At 45.3% G+C, this 5,653-nt stretch overlaps 1 long non-coding RNA gene across 1 annotated transcript; it reads left to right on the top strand.

Moving 5' to 3' along the window:
* Positions 1-210: 210 nt before the first annotated feature.
* LOC116972842 lies at positions 211-5,330 on the top strand. Its single transcript, XR_004411914.1, has 3 exons — positions 211-361; positions 572-730; positions 5,293-5,330. It is a non-coding gene; the product is annotated as an uncharacterized LOC116972842 (long non-coding RNA).
* The last annotated feature ends 323 nt before the right edge of the window (positions 5,331-5,653 follow it).

The following is a 5,653-nucleotide window of genomic DNA, read 5'->3' as shown; positions in this document are numbered from 1 at the left end:
TGACAATAAACTGATCTGAATCTGACTTGGTGGAAAGAAACTTATCACTTATTAATTCTCAACCTTGTGAACTGCAATGTTGATTGCATATTTAAGAACAGATTTGACAGTTTTACTTGTCTGCGGTGTGGGATTTTGCAGACTTTGAATACCATTTTCCAGTTCTTCTCACAAATCTTTTGTATCATATAATAGCCAAATAAGAACGCAGCCAAAATCCACATCATCTCTGTGCTCATTGAATCACTTGCACGGAGAAATATTCTGCAGTTTGATGACTCTCAACTATCAGCATCAGCTGATTCAGCTTCACTCCTGGGATCCTCAAGAAATGCCTTTACATTGTCACATATGTTGCCAGGTCAGTATTGCATTGTAATTCCAGCTCCTCATATTTCAAAAGACAATGTACAATATTATCCTGAGAATAGGACATTTTTTCTGTAACGAGTAAAGGAATTATAGTTGGTTGTTATGTACTTCACTATAGCAATAAAATAATTTCACAGCCTATTCTGAAGTTGGAGCCTGCTTCACTGTTACAGACTAATTGCTTCCTTTTTCACACAAGGTTATGTTGGCAGAGTGTCCGTCAGAGAGACAGAGAGCCAGGGGAAGCAAAGCCTTTCTCCCTCCTGAGTTTGAAAGAAAGCAAGTTGCTGCACAGTTACATGTGAATGACATGTTTAAAAATAATGCCTAAGACTGAATGACAAAGCTTTTGTGGAAGGTATGTGAATATTAGAAAAGATCTTGGTGTAAAATGTTAATACATGCGATTTAGTCAAAACAAAGTGTGCATTTTGTTTAGGGTGTGATCATTGCTAACAAGGCCTTCGGTTATTGTTCATTGTTAATTGCCCCAGAAATGTTATTGATGCTCTGGATATTTCGTCTTAAGGTACTCCCAAAACAGCCATGCAAGGAGTTACAGAATTTAGACCTAGCGACAATGAAGGATCAGCAATATATTTTCACATCAGTATGTTGTGCTACTTGGAGGGGAATCTGTTCCTGATTATGCGTATTGAGTGCTCTGCGTGCAGTCTTGCAATGTCAGTTACTGAAGATAGGAGAACTCATGAGGGGGTGAGTCGGGGGAGGAATGTAAATCTAGAAAGGAGGTCAGGGTTCGTCACTGAACGTACGTCACTCTTGAGACTCTACACGTGTTTTTTTTAATGTCTCAGTTCAGCATAAATGTGACCGCTCATTCATACATCTTTCATGTCATTGATCAGTGCCGCTTGTGTTGCAATTATGATGAACCCGTCATCACCAGTTCTTCCCATTACCTGTTAACACATTACTTACAAGCAAAACTACTGTGAATAGTGGTGTGCCTCAGGGTTCAGTGCTGGGCCCGTTATTGTTTATCATTTACATCAATGATTTGGATGAGAACATACAGGGCAAGATTAGCAAGTTTGCTGATGAAACAAAAGTGGGTGGTTTTGCAGATAGTGAAAATGGTTGTGAAAGATTGCAGCAAGATCTTGATCGATTGGCCAGGTGGGCTGAGGAATGGTTGATGGAATTTAATACAGAGAAATGTGAGGTGTTGCATTTTCGGATGTCTAACAAGGGCAGGACCTGTACAGTGAATGGTACTCCTCTGGGTAGTGTTGTAGAGCAAAGGAATCTTGGAGTGAAGGTGCATGGATCCGTGAACCTTGCAGGTAGATAAGGTGGTCGAAAAGGCGTTTGGAACATTGGCCTTCATCAGTCAGAGTATTGAATATAGAAGTTGGGAGGCCATGTTGCAGTAGTATCAAACGTTGGTGAGACCGCATTTAGAGTATTGTGTTTAGTTTTGGGCACCAAGTTATAGGAAAGGTATAGTCAAGCTTGAAAGGGTTCAGAGAAGATTTACAAGGATGTAGCCAGGACTAGCGGGTCTGAGCTTTAGGGAGAGGTTGAGTAGGCTGGTTCTCTATTCTTTGGAGCGCAGGAGGATGCAGGGTGATCATATTGAGATGTATAAAATCATGAGAGGAATAGATCGGGTAGATGCAAAGTCTCTAGCCCAGATTGGAGGGATCGAGGACCAGAGGACGTAGGTTCAAGGTGAAAGGGAAAAGATTTAATAGGAATCTGAGGGGTAACTTTTTTCAGACAAAGGGTGGTGGCTGTATGGAACAAGCTGCCAGAGCAGGTAGTTGAGGCTGGGACTATTTAAGAAACAGTTAGACAGGTACATGGATAGGACAAGTTTGGAGGGATATGGACCAAGCACAGGTAGGTGGGACTAGCATAGCTGGGGCATGTTGGCCGTTGTGGGCAAGTTGGGCTAAAGGACCTGTTCCCACACTGTATCACTCTATGACAAACAAGTGCGAGCACCCCAAACCATGTTTCATCACACTCCACTTCTTATTTCTTCAGCTACTAGAAACATCTGCATCCAAATTTGGTCTTAACAGTTGCAAACAATGGTTGCAACAGTTGCCTGCTCTGCCACTGGTCTCACCTGAGCCCAGTGGTGGAGCAGTGACCTGCTGCAGAGAGACTCCAGTGCACCCTGCATTTTATCACCAGCTCTGCACCCCTCAATTTTACATCAGCAATAATAGGCATAAGGGTAACAACACCATTGAATGGCAGTCACAATGAAAAATTACCATAATTGAGTTATTTTACTTCAGTGTTTATAATTAGTGACAGTATTTGATGATGTCTTTAAATAAATGTTGTATTTTTGGATATGAATTTATTTTTAAAAACATATTTTCATCCATTTAAACATACATGACATTTAACAACAATTAAACAGGTTTGACATTGGCAGCCCGAGAGATATTGTGAAACTAACAACAGTACAACAGGATTTGTGCCTGGAAGGTCATGTTTGACTAATCTTCTTGAATTGTTTGAAGAGGTTACTCGGGAAATTGATGAGGGTAAAGCAGTGGATGTTGTCTATATGGATTTCAGTAAGGCCTTTGACAAGGTTCCTCATGGAAGGTTGGTTAAGAAGGTTCAATTGTTGGGTATTAATGGTGGAGTAGCAAGATGGATTCAACAGTGGCTGAATGGGAGATGCCAGAGAGTAATGGTGGATGGCTGTTTGTCAGGTTGGAGGCCGGTGACTAGTGGGGTGCCTCAGGGATCTGTGTTGGGTCCACTGTTGTTTGTCATGTACATCAATGATCTGGATGACGGTGTGGTAAATTGGATTAGTAAGTATGCAGATGATACTAAGATAGGTGGTGTTGTGGATAATGAAGTAGATTTTCAAAGTCTACAGAGAGATTTAGGCCATTTGGAACAGTGGGCTGAAAGATGGCAGATGGAGTTTAATGCTGATAAGTGTGAGGTGCTACATCTTGGCAGGACAAATCAAAATAGGACGTACATGGTAAATGGCAGCGAATTGAGGAATGCAGTTGAACTGAGGGATCTAGGAATAACTGTGCATAGTTCCCTGAAGGTGGAATCTTATGTAGATAGGGTGGTAAAGAAAGCTTTTGGTGTGCTGGCCTTTATAAATCAGAGCATTGAGTATAGAAGTTGGGATGTAATGTTAAAATTGTACAAGGCATTGGTGAGGCCAATTCTGGAGTATGGTGTACAATTTTGGTTGCCTAATTATAGGAAGGATGTTAACAAACTAGAGAAAGTACAGAGGAGATTTACTAGAATGTTGCCTGGGTTTCAGCAATTAAGTTACAGAGAAAGGTTGAACAAGTTAGGCCTTTATTCTTTGGGGCGCAGAAGGTTAAGGGGGGACTTGATAGAGGTATTTAAAATGATGAGAGGGATAGACAGAGTTGACGTGGATAAGTTTTTCCCATTGAGAGTAGGGAAGATTCAAACAAGAGGACATGACTTGAGAATTAAGGGACAGAAGTTTAGGGGTAACATGAGGGGGAACTTATTTACTCAGAGAGTGGTAGCTGTGTGGAATGAGCTTCCAGTGGAAGTGGTGGAGGCAGGTTCAATTTTATAATTTAAAAATAAATTGGATAGTTATATGTACGGGAAAGGAATGGGGGGTTATGGTCTGAGTGCAGGTAGATGGGACTAGGGGAAAATAAGAGTTCGCCACGGACTTGAAGGGCCGAGATGGCTTGTTTCCGTGCTGTAATTGTTAGTACATGTCTGACGTTCTATCTCGTGTACTAAATTGAGGATCCAGTTTCAAGACATAGTCAAGTCGGCTGGCGATAGGTTAGGATGCAGTGGATGGCCACCAGTGTTCTGCGTGAACATTGTGCCCTAATGGAGCTCTACGACGCTTTGCTGGGTCCACCTTCCTACCCGTTGGACCGCCAAACCTGGTTGCTGTCGACCTGGCCCCCCCCATCCGCCGGCAGAGGGCGACGACCCGGGCGTGAGAGCAGCCGGTCCTTGTCCCGCCCCACCGGGTGTCGGGGGGGCTCAAACGTGTGGAGTACCTGTGGTTGAGCAAACCGCCGCTCAGCTGGAAGTATTCATCGGACCCAGGCCATGGGAAAAATCCTTCCCGGGAGCCGGTCCCACACAATTAGAGCCGCCTTTCCTCAATACCCTTCACCTCCCTCCGAGACGCAGGGAGGCGTGTCCTGTACGGGCTCCTCCTCCACACCCTGCACTTCCTCGCTCTGGTCCAACAAGTGGCGGTCGGTGTTGCCTTCCAGTCGCGAGGGGGGCCCCCGGTGGGGGTCCCTCTATGCAGGGATTCTCCCACTCTACATTGGGGACCTGGGGTGGAGGGTATTGCACCGAGGAGTTCACTGCAACCTGTTTCTCTCGCGGTTCACAGACTCGCCAGCCGCCTGCCACTTTTGCGGGCTGGAAGAGTCTGTGTACCACGTGTACATGGAGTGTGCGAGGCTGCAGCCACTGTTTGAATACCTAAAGGAGCTGCTCCTTGCCTTCTGGCTGCACTTTACACCCGCCATCCTCATCTTTGGACAACCTGTGCGTAGGGGAGAGGGTAGGGCTGAAGATGTCCTGGTTGGGTTGCTCCTGGGCCTGGCCAAGCTGGCCATCCGCGAGTCAAGGCGCCAGGCGGTGGAGGGCTCTACCCGAGCCGGCATCCTGCCCCTTTTTCGGGGTTACGTCCGTGCCCGGGTGGGGTTAGAAAGCTAATACGCCCTGTCCACGGGCACCCTGGGGGAGGTCCGGGACCACTGGGCTCCGCAGGGTGTTGAATGCATCCTTGACAAAGAGTGTAAGATAGCTGTATAGTAGTTTATTAAGGATATTTGTTTGTATTGTATTATGGTGGTGGGTTCTGGTTTGTTTTATTGTAGTGTAATATTATTTTTTTAATAATTGAATTAATTTTTTTGAATTAACAAAAAAAAGGTGCTATATGGAGGACGCCGCTGGGTGACTTTGTTTAACGTGGGGAGACTGGTGCACAGGCAGCCACCCCATGGTCCTTGACAGATCTGGGTCAGGTTTGGGTGACATGGAATCCAAGACAACCAGAGACCCTTTTCTGCTGCAGCCTTCATCTGCCTTCCCAGCCATTGTGAAGCTCCACTAAGATCAGCCATCATCCTCCGCCTGTTCCACCGTTGAGGTCTTGGTTGGATTGCTCTTTGTCAGAGACCTTCACCTCGACCTTACCACCATGGGTGACCTTACCAGGAGCATGGCTTCAGACAGCATCGCTCTCAGGATCTCAGGACCACACAAGCTTCTCCACCACGACAAGGTGACA

This window comes from Amblyraja radiata, chromosome 5 (assembly GCF_010909765.2).
Source record: "Amblyraja radiata isolate CabotCenter1 chromosome 5, sAmbRad1.1.pri, whole genome shotgun sequence".
In the NCBI taxonomy this organism is placed as follows: domain Eukaryota; kingdom Metazoa; phylum Chordata; class Chondrichthyes; order Rajiformes; family Rajidae; genus Amblyraja; species Amblyraja radiata.
The sequence above is the reverse complement of the archived record's forward strand: the minus strand, read 5'-3'. Positions and strand labels throughout refer to the sequence as shown.